The following is a 20021-nucleotide window of genomic DNA, read 5'->3' as shown; positions in this document are numbered from 1 at the left end:
TGAACTTGGTTCACTTTGACAACCTCTTTCAAAAGCTACAACACTGACAGAGTAGTTTCCACCACAGTGTAGATCAGTGAAAGAACAGGAGTGTGCAGAGCTTGAGTTACAGGTGTGGATGTGTCCATCTTGTGCTTTTGCTGTTGCTATGTAGGTTTCTGCTCCTGAAACGGGGGACCAGGACACTGTGCTAGCCCCACATTCTGTAGAAACAGAAACATTACTGGGGGAGCAGGGACCTGGAGAGATGGAGAGAACAAGTGGAGATAAAACAAGGTTATTCTTTTTAATTTTTTGCTTCAACTGATTAAATGAAATATAAAATGAGCTAATCTTTGTCTGATCAATGTAGTCTGTTGGAGACAATTCAGATTAGGACATAGCTTTTAGATTGTAAGTGTTGTTCCCTCTGTTTACCTCCAATGAAGTGATGAGGAATGCCAGGATTCCCAGCACAGGAGTCAGCATATGGTGTCACTGTGATGGTATAGTTCTGGCCACAGGGCATGTTGGGTATCTGACAGCTGGTACTGTTGGTGTAGCAGTCATGTATGTGTCCATCCTGACCCACTGCTGTCACATTGTAAGCTGTGGCACTGGAGCTTCCTACCCAGGATACATTGGCTGAGTTGGGACATGCCAGACTGGCACCAACGTTCTCTGGGGCACATGGAGCTGGCAAGAGACAGAGTTAAACACAATGTTGACATGTTATATTAGCCTATATTCAGGGAATTAAATGAAACACGAAAGGATAAATGACAAAGTTTTAGAGACTTAAGTTGTCTTTCAGCCGAATGTTCTAACATAACATGTTTATTTATTTAGCAACCTAGATTTTAAAACCTTCATTCCAATCAAATCTTCCTGAAAAGATCATGATTAAACCTAACATGTTAAAGGCAGCATTACAGAATAGTTGGTGACATCTTCTCACCTGTTTTCAGTTCCACAGGTGAACTTGGTTCACTGTCACAACCTCTTTCAAAAGCTACAACACTGACAGAGTAGTTTCCACCACAGTGTAGATCAGTGAAAGAGCAGGAGTGTGCAGAGCTTGAGTTACAGGTGTGGTTGTGTCCATCATGTGCTTTTGCTGTTGCTATGTATGTTTCTGCTCCTGAAACAGGGGACCAGGACACTGTACTAGCCCCACATTCTGTAGAAACAGAAACATTACTGGGGGAGCAGGGACCTGGAGAGATGGAGGTAACACGTGGAGAGAAAACAACGTTATTCTTTTTAATGTATTGCTTCAACTGATTAAATGAAACGTAAAATGAGCTCATCTTTGTCTGACCAAAGTCTGTTGGAGAGAGTTCAGATTAGTACATGGCTTTTAGATTGTAAGTCTTGTTCTCTCTGTGTACCTCCAATGAAGTGATGAGGAATGCTGGGATTCCCAGCACAGGAGTCAGCATATGGTGTCACTGTGATGATATAGTTTTGTCCACAGGGCATGTTGGGTATCTGACAGCTGGTACTGTTGGTGTAGCAGTCATGTATGTGTCCATCCTGACCCACTGCTGTCACATTGTAAGCTGTGGCACTGGAGCTTCCTACCCAGGTCACATCGGCTGATTTGGTACACGCCAGACTGGCACCAACGTTCTCTGGGGCACATGGAGCTGGCAAGAGACAACGTTAAAACACAATGTTGACATGTTATATTAGCCTATATTCAGGGAATGAAATGAAATACGAAAGGATAACCGGCACACTTTTCGAGACTTAATTTGTCTTTTAGCCGCATTTTCTAACATAACATGTTTATTTATTTAGCAACCTAGATTTTAAAACCTTCATTCCAATCAAATCTTCGTGAAAAGGTCATGATTAAACCTAACATGTTAAAGGCAGCATTACAGATTTTTTCACCTGTTTTCAATTCCACAGGTGAACTTGGTTCACTGTGACAACCTCTTTCAAAAGCTACAACACTGACAGAATAGTTTCCACCACAGTGTAGATCAGTGAAAGAGCAGGAGTGTGCAGAGCTTGAGTGACAGGTGTGGTTGTGTCCATCATGTGCTTTTGCTGTTGCTATGTAGGTTTCTGCTCCTGAAACGGGGGACCAGGACACTGTGCTTGCCCCACATTCTGTAGAAACAGAAACATTACTGGGGGAGCAGGGACCTGGAGAGATGGAGAGAACAAGTGGAGAGAAAACAACATTATTCTTTTACATTTTTTTTGCTTCAACTTATTAAGTGAAACATAAAATGAACTAATCCTTGTCTGATCAAAGTAGTCTGTTGGAGACAATTCAGTTTAGTAGTACGGAGCATTTAGATCTTTAAGTCTTGTTCTATCTGTGTACCAATGAAGTGATGAGGAATGCTGGGATTCCCAGCACAGGAGTCAGCATATGGTGTCACTGTGATGGTATAGTTCTGGCCACAGTACATGTTGGGTATCTGACAGCTGGTACTGTTGGTGTAGCACTCATGTATGTGTCCATCCTGACCCACTGCTGTCACATTGTAAGCTGTGGCACTGGAGCTTCCTACCCAGGTCACATGGGCCGAGTTGGGACACGCCAGACTGGCACCAACGTTCTCTGGGGCACATGGAGCTGGCAAGAGACAACGGTAAAACACAATGTTGACATGTTATATTAGCCTATATTCAGGGAATTAAATTAAATGTGAAAGGATAAATGACACACTTTTAGAGAATTAATTTGTCTTTTAGCCGAATGTTCTTATATAATTTGTTTATTTATTTAGCAATCAAGTCACTTAGGCCAACCTAGATTTGAAACCCTTCATTCTAAACAAATCTTCCTGAAAAGATCATGATTAAACCTAACATGTTAAAGGCAGCATTACAGAATAGTTGGTGACATCTTCTCACCTGTTTTCAGTTCCACAGGTGAACTTGGTTCACTGTCACAACCTCTTTCAAAAGCTACAACACTGACAGAGTAGTTTCCACCACAGTGTAGATCAGTGAAAGAGCAGGAGTGTGCAGAGCTTGAGTTACAGGTGTGGTTGTGTCCATCATGTGCTTTTGCTGTTGCTATGTATGTTTCTGCTCCTGAAACAGGGGACCAGGACACTGTACTAGCCCCACATTCTGTAGAAACAGAAACATTACTGGGGGAGCAGGGACCTGGAGAGATGGAGGTAACACGTGGAGAGAAAACAACGTTATTCTTTTTAATGTATTGCTTCAACTGATTAAATGAAACGTAAAATGAGCTCATCTTTGTCTGACCAAAGTCTGTTGGAGAGAGTTCAGATTAGTACATGGCTTTTAGATTGTAAGTCTTGTTCTCTCTGTGTACCTCCAATGAAGTGATGAGGAATGCTGGGATTCCCAGCACAGGAGTCAGCATATGGTGTCACTGTGATGATATAGTTTTGTCCACAGGGCATGTTGGGTATCTGACAGCTGGTACTGTTGGTGTAGCAGTCATGTATGTGTCCATCCTGACCCACTGCTGTCACATTGTAAGCTGTGGCACTGGAGCTTCCTACCCAGGTCACATCGGCTGATTTGGTACACGCCAGACTGGCACCAACGTTCTCTGGGGCACATGGAGCTGGCAAGAGACAACGTTAAAACACAATGTTGACATGTTATATTAGCCTATATTCAGGGAATGAAATGAAATACGAAAGGATAACCGGCACACTTTTCGAGACTTAATTTGTCTTTTAGCCGCATTTTCTAATATAACATGCATTTATTTATTTATTTATTTAGCAATCAAGTCACTAATATGCCAACCTAGATTTGAAACCCTTCATTCTAAACAAATCTTCCTGAACATATCATGATTAAACCTAACATGTTAAAGGCAGCATACAGAATATTTGGTGAAATCCTCTCACCTGTTTTAAGTTCCACAAGTGAACTTGGTTCACTTTGACAACCTCTTTCAAAAGCTACAACACTGACAGAGTAGTTTCCACCACAGTGTAGATCAGTGAAAGAACAGGAGTGTGCAGAGCTTGAGTTACAGGTGTGGATGTGTCCATCTTGTGCTTTTGCTGTTGCTATGTAGGTTTCTGCTCCTGAAACGGGGGACCAGGACACTGTGCTAGCCCCACATTCTGTAGAAACAGAAACATTACTGGGGGAGCAGGGACCTGGAGAGATGGAGAGAACAAGTGGAGAGAAAACAAGGTTATTCTTTTTAATTTTTTGCTTCAACTGATTAAATGAAATATAAAATGAGCTAATCTTTGTCTGATCAATGTAGTCTGTTGGAGACAATTCAGATTAGGACATAGCTTTTAGATTGTAAGTGTTGTTCCCTCTGTTTACCTCCAATGAAGTGATGAGGAATGCCAGGATTCCCAGCACAGGAGTCAGCATATGGTGTCACTGTGATGGTATAGTTCTGGCCACAGGGCATGTTGGGTATCTGACAGCTGGTACTGTTGGTGTAGCAGTCATGTATGTGTCCATCCTGACCCACTGCTGTCACATTGTAAGCTGTGGCACTGGAGCTTCCTACCCAGGATACATTGGCTGAGTTGGGACACGCCAGACTGGCACCAACGTTCTCTGGGGCACATGGAGCTGGCAAGAGACAGAGTTAAACACAATGTTGACATGTTATATTAGCCTATATTCAGGGAATTAAATGAAACACGAAAGGATAAATGACAAAGTTTTAGAGACTTAAGTTGTCTTTCAGCCGAATGTTCTAACATAACATGTTTATTTATTTAGCAACCTAGATTTTAAAACCTTCATTCCAATCAAATCTTCGTGAAAAGGTCATGATTAAACCTAACATGTTAAAGGCAGCATTACAGATTTTCTCACCTGTTTTCAATTCCACAGGTGAACTTGGTTCACTGTGACAACCTCTTTCAAAAGCTACAACACTGACAGAATAGTTTCCACCACAGTTTAGATCAGTGAAAGAGCAGGAGTGTGCAGAGCTTGAGTGACAGGTGTGGTTGTGTCCATCATGTGCTTTTGCTGTTGCTATGTAGGTTTCTGCTCCTGAAACGGGGGACCAGGACACTGTGCTTGCCCCACATTCTGTAGAAACAGAAACATTAGTGGGGGAGCAGGGACCTGGAGAGATGGAGAGAACAAGTGGAGAGAAAACAACATTATTCTTTTACATTTTTTTTGCTTCAACTTATTAAGTGAAACATAAAATGAACTAATCCTTGTCTGATCAAAGTAGTCTGTTGGAGACAATTCAGTTTAGTAGTACGGAGCATTTAGATCTTTAAGTCTTGTTCTATCTGTGTACCAATGAAGTGATGAGGAATGCTGGGATTCCCAGCACAGGAGTCAGCATATGGTGTCACTGTGATGGTATAGTTCTGGCCACAGTACATGTTGGGTATCTGACAGCTGGTACTGTTGGTGTAGCACTCATGTATGTGTCCATCCTGACCCACTGCTGTCACATTGTAAGCTGTGGCACTGGAGCTTCCTACCCAGGTCACATGGGCCGAGTTGGGACACGCCAGACTGGCACCAACGTTCTCTGGGGCACATGGAGCTGGCAAGAGATAACGGTAAAACACAATGTTGACATGTTATATTAGCCTATATTCAGGGAATTAAATTAAATGTGAAAGAATAAATGACACACTTTTAGAGAATTAATTTGTCTTTTAGCCGAATGTTCTAATATAATTTGTTTATTTATTTAGCAATCAAGTCACTTAGGCCAACCTAGATTTGAAACCCTTCATTCTAAACAAATCTTCCTGAAAAGATCATGATTAAACCTAACATGTTAAAGGCAGCATTACAGAATAGTTGGTGACATCTTCTCACCTGTTTTCAGTTCCACAGGTGAACTTGGTTCACTGTCACAACCTCTTTCAAAAGCTACAACACTGACAGAGTAGTTTCCACCACAGTGTAGATCAGTGAAAGAGCAGGAGTGTGCAGAGCTTGAGTTACAGGTGTGGTTGTGTCCATCATGTGCTTTTGCTGTTGCTATGTATGTTTCTGCTCCTGAAACAGGGGACCAGGACACTGTACTAGCCCCACATTCTGTAGAAACAGAAACATTACTGGGGGAGCAGGGACCTGGAGAGATGGAGGTAACACGTGGAGAGAAAACAACGTTATTCTTTTTAATGTATTGCTTCAACTGATTAAATGAAACGTAAAATGAGCTCATCTTTGTCTGACCAAAGTCTGTTGGAGAGAGTTCAGATTAGTACATGGCTTTTAGATTGTAAGTCTTGTTCTCTCTGTGTACCTCCAATGAAGTGATGAGGAATGCTGGGATTCCCAGCACAGGAGTCAGCATATGGTGTCACTGTGATGATATAGTTTTGTCCACAGGGCATGTTGGGTATCTGACAGCTGGTACTGTTGGTGTAGCAGTCATGTATGTGTCCATCCTGACCCACTGCTGTCACATTGTAAGCTGTGGCACTGGAGCTTCCTACCCAGGTCACATCGGCTGATTTGGTACACGCCAGACTGGCACCAACGTTCTCTGGGGCACATGGAGCTGGCAAGAGACAACGTTAAAACACAATGTTGACATGTTATATTAGCCTATATTCAGGGAATGAAATGAAATACGAAAGGATAACCGGCACACTTTTCGAGACTTAATTTGTCTTTTAGCCGCATTTTCTAATATAACATGCATTTATTTATTTATTTAGCAATCAAGTCACTAATATGCCAACCTAGATTTGAAACCCTTCATTCTAAACAAATCTTCCTGAACATATCATGATTAAACCTAACATGTTAAAGGCAGCATACAGAATATTTGGTGAAATCCTCTCACCTGTTTTAAGTTCCACAAGTGAACTTGGTTCACTTTGACAACCTCTTTCAAAAGCTACAACACTGACAGAGTAGTTTCCACCACAGTGTAGATCAGTGAAAGAACAGGAGTGTGCAGAGCTTGAGTTACAGGTGTGGATGTGTCCATCTTGTGCTTTTGCTGTTGCTATGTAGGTTTCTGCTCCTGAAACGGGGGACCAGGACACTGTGCTAGCCCCACATTCTGTAGAAACAGAAACATTACTGGGGGAGCAGGGACCTGGAGAGATGGAGAGAACAAGTGGAGATAAAACAAGGTTATTCTTTTTAATTTTTTGCTTCAACTGATTAAATGAAATATAAAATGAGCTAATCTTTGTCTGATCAATGTAGTCTGTTGGAGACAATTCAGATTAGGACATAGCTTTTAGATTGTAAGTGTTGTTCCCTCTGTTTACCTCCAATGAAGTGATGAGGAATGCCAGGATTCCCAGCACAGGAGTCAGCATATGGTGTCACTGTGATGGTATAGTTCTGGCCACAGGGCATGTTGGGTATCTGACAGCTGGTACTGTTGGTGTAGCAGTCATGTATGTGTCCATCCTGACCCACTGCTGTCACATTGTAAGCTGTGGCACTGGAGCTTCCTACCCAGGATACATTGGCTGAGTTGGGACATGCCAGACTGGCACCAACGTTCTCTGGGGCACATGGAGCTGGCAAGAGACAGAGTTAAACACAATGTTGACATGTTATATTAGCCTATATTCAGGGAATTAAATGAAACACGAAAGGATAAATGACAAAGTTTTAGAGACTTAAGTTGTCTTTCAGCCGAATGTTCTAACATAACATGTTTATTTATTTAGCAACCTAGATTTTAAAACCTTCATTCCAATCAAATCTTCCTGAAAAGATCATGATTAAACCTAACATGTTAAAGGCAGCATTACAGAATAGTTGGTGACATCTTCTCACCTGTTTTCAGTTCCACAGGTGAACTTGGTTCACTGTCACAACCTCTTTCAAAAGCTACAACACTGACAGAGTAGTTTCCACCACAGTGTAGATCAGTGAAAGAGCAGGAGTGTGCAGAGCTTGAGTTACAGGTGTGGTTGTGTCCATCATGTGCTTTTGCTGTTGCTATGTATGTTTCTGCTCCTGAAACAGGGGACCAGGACACTGTACTAGCCCCACATTCTGTAGAAACAGAAACATTACTGGGGGAGCAGGGACCTGGAGAGATGGAGGTAACACGTGGAGAGAAAACAACGTTATTCTTTTTAATGTATTGCTTCAACTGATTAAATGAAACGTAAAATGAGCTCATCTTTGTCTGACCAAAGTCTGTTGGAGAGAGTTCAGATTAGTACATGGCTTTTAGATTGTAAGTCTTGTTCTCTCTGTGTACCTCCAATGAAGTGATGAGGAATGCTGGGATTCCCAGCACAGGAGTCAGCATATGGTGTCACTGTGATGATATAGTTTTGTCCACAGGGCATGTTGGGTATCTGACAGCTGGTACTGTTGGTGTAGCAGTCATGTATGTGTCCATCCTGACCCACTGCTGTCACATTGTAAGCTGTGGCACTGGAGCTTCCTACCCAGGTCACATCGGCTGATTTGGTACACGCCAGACTGGCACCAACGTTCTCTGGGGCACATGGAGCTGGCAAGAGACAACGTTAAAACACAATGTTGACATGTTATATTAGCCTATATTCAGGGAATGAAATGAAATACGAAAGGATAACCGGCACACTTTTCGAGACTTAATTTGTCTTTTAGCCGCATTTTCTAACATAACATGTTTATTTATTTAGCAACCTAGATTTTAAAACCTTCATTCCAATCAAATCTTCGTGAAAAGGTCATGATTAAACCTAACATGTTAAAGGCAGCATTACAGATTTTTTCACCTGTTTTCAATTCCACAGGTGAACTTGGTTCACTGTGACAACCTCTTTCAAAAGCTACAACACTGACAGAATAGTTTCCACCACAGTGTAGATCAGTGAAAGAGCAGGAGTGTGCAGAGCTTGAGTGACAGGTGTGGTTGTGTCCATCATGTGCTTTTGCTGTTGCTATGTAGGTTTCTGCTCCTGAAACGGGGGACCAGGACACTGTGCTTGCCCCACATTCTGTAGAAACAGAAACATTACTGGGGGAGCAGGGACCTGGAGAGATGGAGAGAACAAGTGGAGAGAAAACAACATTATTCTTTTACATTTTTTTTGCTTCAACTTATTAAGTGAAACATAAAATGAACTAATCCTTGTCTGATCAAAGTAGTCTGTTGGAGACAATTCAGTTTAGTAGTACGGAGCATTTAGATCTTTAAGTCTTGTTCTATCTGTGTACCAATGAAGTGATGAGGAATGCTGGGATTCCCAGCACAGGAGTCAGCATATGGTGTCACTGTGATGGTATAGTTCTGGCCACAGTACATGTTGGGTATCTGACAGCTGGTACTGTTGGTGTAGCACTCATGTATGTGTCCATCCTGACCCACTGCTGTCACATTGTAAGCTGTGGCACTGGAGCTTCCTACCCAGGTCACATGGGCCGAGTTGGGACACGCCAGACTGGCACCAACGTTCTCTGGGGCACATGGAGCTGGCAAGAGACAACGGTAAAACACAATGTTGACATGTTATATTAGCCTATATTCAGGGAATTAAATTAAATGTGAAAGGATAAATGACACACTTTTAGAGAATTAATTTGTCTTTTAGCCGAATGTTCTTATATAATTTGTTTATTTATTTAGCAATCAAGTCACTTAGGCCAACCTAGATTTGAAACCCTTCATTCTAAACAAATCTTCCTGAAAAGATCATGATTAAACCTAACATGTTAAAGGCAGCATTACAGAATAGTTGGTGACATCTTCTCACCTGTTTTCAGTTCCACAGGTGAACTTGGTTCACTGTCACAACCTCTTTCAAAAGCTACAACACTGACAGAGTAGTTTCCACCACAGTGTAGATCAGTGAAAGAGCAGGAGTGTGCAGAGCTTGAGTTACAGGTGTGGTTGTGTCCATCATGTGCTTTTGCTGTTGCTATGTATGTTTCTGCTCCTGAAACAGGGGACCAGGACACTGTACTAGCCCCACATTCTGTAGAAACAGAAACATTACTGGGGGAGCAGGGACCTGGAGAGATGGAGGTAACACGTGGAGAGAAAACAACGTTATTCTTTTTAATGTATTGCTTCAACTGATTAAATGAAACGTAAAATGAGCTCATCTTTGTCTGACCAAAGTCTGTTGGAGAGAGTTCAGATTAGTACATGGCTTTTAGATTGTAAGTCTTGTTCTCTCTGTGTACCTCCAATGAAGTGATGAGGAATGCTGGGATTCCCAGCACAGGAGTCAGCATATGGTGTCACTGTGATGATATAGTTTTGTCCACAGGGCATGTTGGGTATCTGACAGCTGGTACTGTTGGTGTAGCAGTCATGTATGTGTCCATCCTGACCCACTGCTGTCACATTGTAAGCTGTGGCACTGGAGCTTCCTACCCAGGTCACATCGGCTGATTTGGTACACGCCAGACTGGCACCAACGTTCTCTGGGGCACATGGAGCTGGCAAGAGACAACGTTAAAACACAATGTTGACATGTTATATTAGCCTATATTCAGGGAATGAAATGAAATACGAAAGGATAACCGGCACACTTTTCGAGACTTAATTTGTCTTTTAGCCGCATTTTCTAATATAACATGCATTTATTTATTTATTTATTTAGCAATCAAGTCACTAATATGCCAACCTAGATTTGAAACCCTTCATTCTAAACAAATCTTCCTGAACATATCATGATTAAACCTAACATGTTAAAGGCAGCATACAGAATATTTGGTGAAATCCTCTCACCTGTTTTAAGTTCCACAAGTGAACTTGGTTCACTTTGACAACCTCTTTCAAAAGCTACAACACTGACAGAGTAGTTTCCACCACAGTGTAGATCAGTGAAAGAACAGGAGTGTGCAGAGCTTGAGTTACAGGTGTGGATGTGTCCATCTTGTGCTTTTGCTGTTGCTATGTAGGTTTCTGCTCCTGAAACGGGGGACCAGGACACTGTGCTAGCCCCACATTCTGTAGAAACAGAAACATTACTGGGGGAGCAGGGACCTGGAGAGATGGAGAGAACAAGTGGAGAGAAAACAAGGTTATTCTTTTTAATTTTTTGCTTCAACTGATTAAATGAAATATAAAATGAGCTAATCTTTGTCTGATCAATGTAGTCTGTTGGAGACAATTCAGATTAGGACATAGCTTTTAGATTGTAAGTGTTGTTCCCTCTGTTTACCTCCAATGAAGTGATGAGGAATGCCAGGATTCCCAGCACAGGAGTCAGCATATGGTGTCACTGTGATGGTATAGTTCTGGCCACAGGGCATGTTGGGTATCTGACAGCTGGTACTGTTGGTGTAGCAGTCATGTATGTGTCCATCCTGACCCACTGCTGTCACATTGTAAGCTGTGGCACTGGAGCTTCCTACCCAGGATACATTGGCTGAGTTGGGACACGCCAGACTGGCACCAACGTTCTCTGGGGCACATGGAGCTGGCAAGAGACAGAGTTAAACACAATGTTGACATGTTATATTAGCCTATATTCAGGGAATTAAATGAAACACGAAAGGATAAATGACAAAGTTTTAGAGACTTAAGTTGTCTTTCAGCCGAATGTTCTAACATAACATGTTTATTTATTTAGCAACCTAGATTTTAAAACCTTCATTCCAATCAAATCTTCGTGAAAAGGTCATGATTAAACCTAACATGTTAAAGGCAGCATTACAGATTTTCTCACCTGTTTTCAATTCCACAGGTGAACTTGGTTCACTGTGACAACCTCTTTCAAAAGCTACAACACTGACAGAATAGTTTCCACCACAGTTTAGATCAGTGAAAGAGCAGGAGTGTGCAGAGCTTGAGTGACAGGTGTGGTTGTGTCCATCATGTGCTTTTGCTGTTGCTATGTAGGTTTCTGCTCCTGAAACGGGGGACCAGGACACTGTGCTTGCCCCACATTCTGTAGAAACAGAAACATTAGTGGGGGAGCAGGGACCTGGAGAGATGGAGAGAACAAGTGGAGAGAAAACAACATTATTCTTTTACATTTTTTTTGCTTCAACTTATTAAGTGAAACATAAAATGAACTAATCCTTGTCTGATCAAAGTAGTCTGTTGGAGACAATTCAGTTTAGTAGTACGGAGCATTTAGATCTTTAAGTCTTGTTCTATCTGTGTACCAATGAAGTGATGAGGAATGCTGGGATTCCCAGCACAGGAGTCAGCATATGGTGTCACTGTGATGGTATAGTTCTGGCCACAGTACATGTTGGGTATCTGACAGCTGGTACTGTTGGTGTAGCACTCATGTATGTGTCCATCCTGACCCACTGCTGTCACATTGTAAGCTGTGGCACTGGAGCTTCCTACCCAGGTCACATGGGCCGAGTTGGGACACGCCAGACTGGCACCAACGTTCTCTGGGGCACATGGAGCTGGCAAGAGATAACGGTAAAACACAATGTTGACATGTTATATTAGCCTATATTCAGGGAATTAAATTAAATGTGAAAGAATAAATGACACACTTTTAGAGAATTAATTTGTCTTTTAGCCGAATGTTCTAATATAATTTGTTTATTTATTTAGCAATCAAGTCACTTAGGCCAACCTAGATTTGAAACCCTTCATTCTAAACAAATCTTCCTGAAAAGATCATGATTAAACCTAACATGTTAAAGGCAGCATTACAGAATAGTTGGTGACATCTTCTCACCTGTTTTCAGTTCCACAGGTGAACTTGGTTCACTGTCACAACCTCTTTCAAAAGCTACAACACTGACAGAGTAGTTTCCACCACAGTGTAGATCAGTGAAAGAGCAGGAGTGTGCAGAGCTTGAGTTACAGGTGTGGTTGTGTCCATCATGTGCTTTTGCTGTTGCTATGTATGTTTCTGCTCCTGAAACAGGGGACCAGGACACTGTACTAGCCCCACATTCTGTAGAAACAGAAACATTACTGGGGGAGCAGGGACCTGGAGAGATGGAGGTAACACGTGGAGAGAAAACAACGTTATTCTTTTTAATGTATTGCTTCAACTGATTAAATGAAACGTAAAATGAGCTCATCTTTGTCTGACCAAAGTCTGTTGGAGAGAGTTCAGATTAGTACATGGCTTTTAGATTGTAAGTCTTGTTCTCTCTGTGTACCTCCAATGAAGTGATGAGGAATGCTGGGATTCCCAGCACAGGAGTCAGCATATGGTGTCACTGTGATGATATAGTTTTGTCCACAGGGCATGTTGGGTATCTGACAGCTGGTACTGTTGGTGTAGCAGTCATGTATGTGTCCATCCTGACCCACTGCTGTCACATTGTAAGCTGTGGCACTGGAGCTTCCTACCCAGGTCACATCGGCTGATTTGGTACACGCCAGACTGGCACCAACGTTCTCTGGGGCACATGGAGCTGGCAAGAGACAACGTTAAAACACAATGTTGACATGTTATATTAGCCTATATTCAGGGAATGAAATGAAATACGAAAGGATAACCGGCACACTTTTCGAGACTTAATTTGTCTTTTAGCCGCATTTTCTAATATAACATGCATTTATTTATTTATTTAGCAATCAAGTCACTAATATGCCAACCTAGATTTGAAACCCTTCATTCTAAACAAATCTTCCTGAACATATCATGATTAAACCTAACATGTTAAAGGCAGCATACAGAATATTTGGTGAAATCCTCTCACCTGTTTTAAGTTCCACAAGTGAACTTGGTTCACTTTGACAACCTCTTTCAAAAGCTACAACACTGACAGAGTAGTTTCCACCACAGTGTAGATCAGTGAAAGAACAGGAGTGTGCAGAGCTTGAGTTACAGGTGTGGATGTGTCCATCTTGTGCTTTTGCTGTTGCTATGTAGGTTTCTGCTCCTGAAACGGGGGACCAGGACACTGTGCTAGCCCCACATTCTGTAGAAACAGAAACATTACTGGGGGAGCAGGGACCTGGAGAGATGGAGAGAACAAGTGGAGAGAAAACAAGGTTATTCTTTTTATTTTTTTGCTTCAACTGATTAAATGAAATATAAAATGAGCTAATCTTTGTCTGCTCAATGTAGTCTGTTGGAGACAATTCAGATTAGGACATAGCTTTTAGATTGTAAGTGTTGTTCCCTCTGTTTACCTCCAATGAAGTGATGAGGAATGCCAGGATTCCCAGCACAGGAGTCAGCATATGGTGTCACTGTGATGGTATAGTTCTGGCCACAGGGCATGTTGGGTATCTGACAGCTGGTACTGTTGGTGTAGCAGTCATGTATGTGTCCATCCTGACCCACTGCTGTCACATTGTAAGCTGTGGCACTGGAGCTTCCTACCCAGGATACATTGGCTGAGTTGGGACACGCCAGACTGGCACCAACGTTCTCTGGGGCACATGGAGCTGGCAAGAGACAGAGTTAAAACACAATGTTGACATGTTATATTAGCCTATATTCAGGGAATTAAATGAAACACGAAAGGATAAATGACAAAGTTTTAGAGACTTAAGTTGTCTTTCAGCCGAATGTTCTAACATAACATGTTTATTTATTTAGCAACCTAGATTTTAAAACCTTCATTCCAATCAAATCTTCGTGAAAAGGTCATGATTAAACCTAACATGTTAAAGGCAGCATTACAGATTTTTTCACCTGTTTTCAATTCCACAGGTGAACTTGGTTCACTGTGACAACCTCTTTCAAAAGCTACAACACTGACAGAATAGTTTCCACCACAGTGTAGATCAGTGAAAGAGCAGGAGTGTGCAGAGCTTGAGTGACAGGTGTGGTTGTGTCCATCATGTGCTTTTGCTGTTGCTATGTAGGTTTCTGCTCCTGAAACGGGGGACCAGGACACTGTGCTTGCCCCACATTCTGTAGAAACAGAAACATTACTGGGGGAGCAGGGACCTGGAGAGATGGAGAGAACAAGTGGAGAGAAAACAACATTATTCTTTTACATTTTTTTTGCTTCAACTTATTAAGTGAAACATAAAATGAACTAATCCTTGTCTGATCAAAGTAGTCTGTTGGAGACAATTCAGTTTAGTAGTACGGAGCATTTAGATCTTTAAGTCTTGTTCTATCTGTGTACCAATGAAGTGATGAGGAATGCTGGGATTCCCAGCACAGGAGTCAGCATATGGTGTCACTGTGATGGTATAGTTCTGGCCACAGTACATGTTGGGTATCTGACAGCTGGTACTGTTGGTGTAGCACTCATGTATGTGTCCATCCTGACCCACTGCTGTCACATTGTAAGCTGTGGCACTGGAGCTTCCTACCCAGGTCACATGGGCCGAGTTGGGACACGCCAGACTGGCACCAACGTTCTCTGGGGCACATGGAGCTGGCAAGAGATAACGGTAAAACACAATGTTGACATGTTATATTAGCCTATATTCAGGGAATTAAATTAAATGTGAAAGAATAAATGACACACTTTTAGAGAATTAATTTGTCTTTTAGCCGAATGTTCTAATATAATTTGTTTATTTATTTAGCAATCAAGTCACTTAGGCCAACCTAGATTTGAAACCCTTCATTCTAAACAAATCTTCCTGAAAAGATCATGATTAAACCTAACATGTTAAAGGCAGCATTACAGAATAGTTGGTGACATCTTCTCACCTGTTTTCAGTTCCACAGGTGAACTTGGTTCACTGTCACAACCTCTTTCAAAAGCTACAACACTGACAGAGTAGTTTCCACCACAGTGTAGATCAGTGAAAGAGCAGGAGTGTGCAGAGCTTGAGTTACAGGTGTGGTTGTGTCCATCATGTGCTTTTGCTGTTGCTATGTATGTTTCTGCTCCTGAAACAGGGGACCAGGACACTGTACTAGCCCCACATTCTGTAGAAACAGAAACATTACTGGGGGAGCAGGGACCTGGAGAGATGGAGGTAACACGTGGAGAGAAAACAACGTTATTCTTTTTAATGTATTGCTTCAACTGATTAAATGAAACGTAAAATGAGCTCATCTTTGTCTGACCAAAGTCTGTTGGAGAGAGTTCAGATTAGTACATGGCTTTTAGATTGTAAGTCTTGTTCTCTCTGTGTACCTCCAATGAAGTGATGAGGAATGCTGGGATTCCCAGCACAGGAGTCAGCATATGGTGTCACTGTGATGATATAGTTTTGTCCACAGGGCATGTTGGGTATCTGACAGCTGGTACTGTTGGTGTAGCAGTCATGTATGTGTCCATCCTGACCCACTGCTGTCACATTGTAAGCTGTGGCACTGGAGCTTCCTACCCAGGTCACATCGGCTGATTTGGTACACGCCAGACTGGCACCAACGTTCTCTGGGGCACATGGAGCTGGCAAGAGACAACGTTAAAACACAATGTTGACATGTTATATTAGCCTATATTCAGGGAATGAAATGAAATACGAAAGGATAACCGGCACACTTTTCGAGACTTAATTTGTCTTTTAGCCGCATTTTCTAATATAACATGCATTTATTTATTTATTTAGCAATCAAGTCACTAATATGCCAACCTAGATTTGAAACCCTTCATTCTAAACAAATCTTCCTGAACATATCATGATTAAACCTAACATGTTAAAGGCAGCATACAGAATATTTGGTGAAATCCTCTCACCTGTTTTAAGTTCCACAAGTGAACTTGGTTCACTTTGACAACCTCTTTCAAAAGCTACAACACTGACAGAGTAGTTTCCACCACAGTGTAGATCAGTGAAAGAACAGGAGTGTGCAGAGCTTGAGTTACAGGTGTGGATGTGTCCATCTTGTGCTTTTGCTGTTGCTATGTAGGTTTCTGCTCCTGAAACGGGGGACCAGGACACTGTGCTAGCCCCACATTCTGTAGAAACAGAAACATTACTGGGGGAGCAGGGACCTGGAGAGATGGAGAGAACAAGTGGAGATAAAACAAGGTTATTCTTTTTAATTTTTTGCTTCAACTGATTAAATGAAATATAAAATGAGCTAATCTTTGTCTGATCAATGTAGTCTGTTGGAGACAATTCAGATTAGGACATAGCTTTTAGATTGTAAGTGTTGTTCCCTCTGTTTACCTCCAATGAAGTGATGAGGAATGCCAGGATTCCCAGCACAGGAGTCAGCATATGGTGTCACTGTGATGGTATAGTTCTGGCCACAGGGCATGTTGGGTATCTGACAGCTGGTACTGTTGGTGTAGCAGTCATGTATGTGTCCATCCTGACCCACTGCTGTCACATTGTAAGCTGTGGCACTGGAGCTTCCTACCCAGGATACATTGGCTGAGTTGGGACATGCCAGACTGGCACCAACGTTCTCTGGGGCACATGGAGCTGGCAAGAGACAGAGTTAAACACAATGTTGACATGTTATATTAGCCTATATTCAGGGAATTAAATGAAACACGAAAGGATAAATGACAAAGTTTTAGAGACTTAAGTTGTCTTTCAGCCGAATGTTCTAACATAACATGTTTATTTATTTAGCAACCTAGATTTTAAAACCTTCATTCCAATCAAATCTTCCTGAAAAGATCATGATTAAACCTAACATGTTAAAGGCAGCATTACAGAATAGTTGGTGACATCTTCTCACCTGTTTTCAGTTCCACAGGTGAACTTGGTTCACTGTCACAACCTCTTTCAAAAGCTACAACACTGACAGAGTAGTTTCCACCACAGTGTAGATCAGTGAAAGAGCAGGAGTGTGCAGAGCTTGAGTTACAGGTGTGGTTGTGTCCATCATGTGCTTTTGCTGTTGCTATGTATGTTTCTGCTCCTGAAACAGGGGACCAGGACACTGTACTAGCCCCACATTCTGTAGAAACAGAAACATTACTGGGGGAGCAGGGACCTGGAGAGATGGAGGTAACACGTGGAGAGAAAACAACGTTATTCTTTTTAATGTATTGCTTCAACTGATTAAATGAAACGTAAAATGAGCTCATCTTTGTCTGACCAAAGTCTGTTGGAGAGAGTTCAGATTAGTACATGGCTTTTAGATTGTAAGTCTTGTTCTCTCTGTGTACCTCCAATGAAGTGATGAGGAATGCTGGGATTCCCAGCACAGGAGTCAGCATATGGTGTCACTGTGATGATATAGTTTTGTCCACAGGGCATGTTGGGTATCTGACAGCTGGTACTGTTGGTGTAGCAGTCATGTATGTGTCCATCCTGACCCACTGCTGTCACATTGTAAGCTGTGGCACTGGAGCTTCCTACCCAGGTCACATCGGCTGATTTGGTACACGCCAGACTGGCACCAACGTTCTCTGGGGCACATGGAGCTGGCAAGAGACAACGTTAAAACACAATGTTGACATGTTATATTAGCCTATATTCAGGGAATGAAATGAAATACGAAAGGATAACCGGCACACTTTTCGAGACTTAATTTGTCTTTTAGCCGCATTTTCTAATATAACATGCATTTATTTATTTATTTAGCAATCAAGTCACTAATATGCCAACCTAGATTTGAAACCCTTCATTCTAAACAAATCTTCCTGAACATATCATGATTAAACCTAACATGTTAAAGGCAGCATACAGAATATTTGGTGAAATCCTCTCACCTGTTTTAAGTTCCACAAGTGAACTTGGTTCACTTTGACAACCTCTTTCAAAAGCTACAACACTGACAGAGTAGTTTCCACCACAGTGTAGATCAGTGAAAGAACAGGAGTGTGCAGAGCTTGAGTTACAGGTGTGGATGTGTCCATCTTGTGCTTTTGCTGTTGCTATGTAGGTTTCTGCTCCTGAAACGGGGGACCAGGACACTGTGCTAGCCCCACATTCTGTAGAAACAGAAACATTACTGGGGGAGCAGGGACCTGGAGAGATGGAGAGAACAAGTGGAGAGAAAACAAGGTTATTCTTTTTATTTTTTTGCTTCAACTGATTAAATGAAATATAAAATGAGCTAATCTTTGTCTGCTCAATGTAGTCTGTTGGAGACAATTCAGATTAGGACATAGCTTTTAGATTGTAAGTGTTGTTGTCTCCACCAGCCGAAGGCTGAGGGGAGACTATGTTTTCCCCTCCGTCCGTCCGTCCGTCCGTGCGTCCGTGCGTCCGTGCGTCCGTGCGTCCGTGCGTGCGTCCTCGCAGTTTGTGAACACCTAATCTCAGTCGCCGTTGGCCCGGTCGCTGCCAAAGTGAGCACACACATTCCCTGGATGCCAATCTAGAACCTCTGCCCTAAATTTTTCAAATGGGCCTTTTCTAGCGCCAACTAGTGGCCGATGTTTGCTAAACACATTTCTGTGCACTACTCTTACAGATTTTGTCCAAAAATCCTACAAATCGGTAGGCAATATCTCGACAGTCATGTGATCGACACGGATCTGTCCGATTTTGCATATTCCATCCTGATTGGCTAAGATTGGCTTCCAAAGTTTGTGGGATTGAGCCGTTTTGAACAAATTGCCTCAAATCACAAACGCAAAGTGCAATTATCATGAAATCGCGCAAACACGTTCCCACTAGGCCGAGGAAGAAATGCCACTTAATTTTTTTTTTATCAGCCTCATGGTGGCGCTATAACAGCCCGATTTGTGGTTTTACCTATAACTCCACCGATCAGTTTCAAACTTTGTAAGCGCACTCCCTAGAGGCTAAGGATAAACCTTTGCCCTGCATTTTTCACATCAGCCTTTTATAGCGCCACCTTTGGGCCGACTTATGTAAAACACATTTTTGGATATTACTCCTTGAGATTTTATCCAAAAATCATGCAAATCGGTACACAGTATCTCTATAGTCATGTGATCAAGTCCGATCCATCTGATATTTCACATTCCATCCTGATTGGCTAATATTAGCTTCCAAAGTTTGCAGGATTGCTCAGTTTTTGAACAAAATGCCTCAAATCATCAACGCAGCTTGCGATTACCGTGACATTTGCCACACATATTCCCACTAGGTCAAGGAACAAATGCTACCTTTTTAACATTGTCCTGTTATAGCGCCACCAGCAGGTAGACTTTAGCAAAACACATTTTTGGAACACAATGCTTGAAATCATGCATGCAGCGTCCGATTGCCATGAAAGATCTAAGGTGAAGAACACATGCCACCCTTTTTACATTGGCCTATTATACAGTAGCACCACCAGGACGCACGGCCTGGTGGAGACCTGTGCTCGGAAGAGCACTGCTTCTAGTTCCCTCTGTTTACCTCCAATGAAGTGATGAGGAATGCCAGGATTCCCAGCACAGGAGTCAGCATATGGTGTCACTGTGATGGTATAGTTCTGGCCACA

Source organism: Nannobrachium achirus (assembly GCF_963921795.1).
Source record: "Nannobrachium achirus genome assembly, chromosome: 16".
NCBI lineage: Eukaryota > Metazoa > Chordata > Actinopteri > Myctophiformes > Myctophidae > Nannobrachium > Nannobrachium achirus.
The sequence above is the reverse complement of the archived record's forward strand: the minus strand, read 5'-3'. Positions refer to the sequence as shown.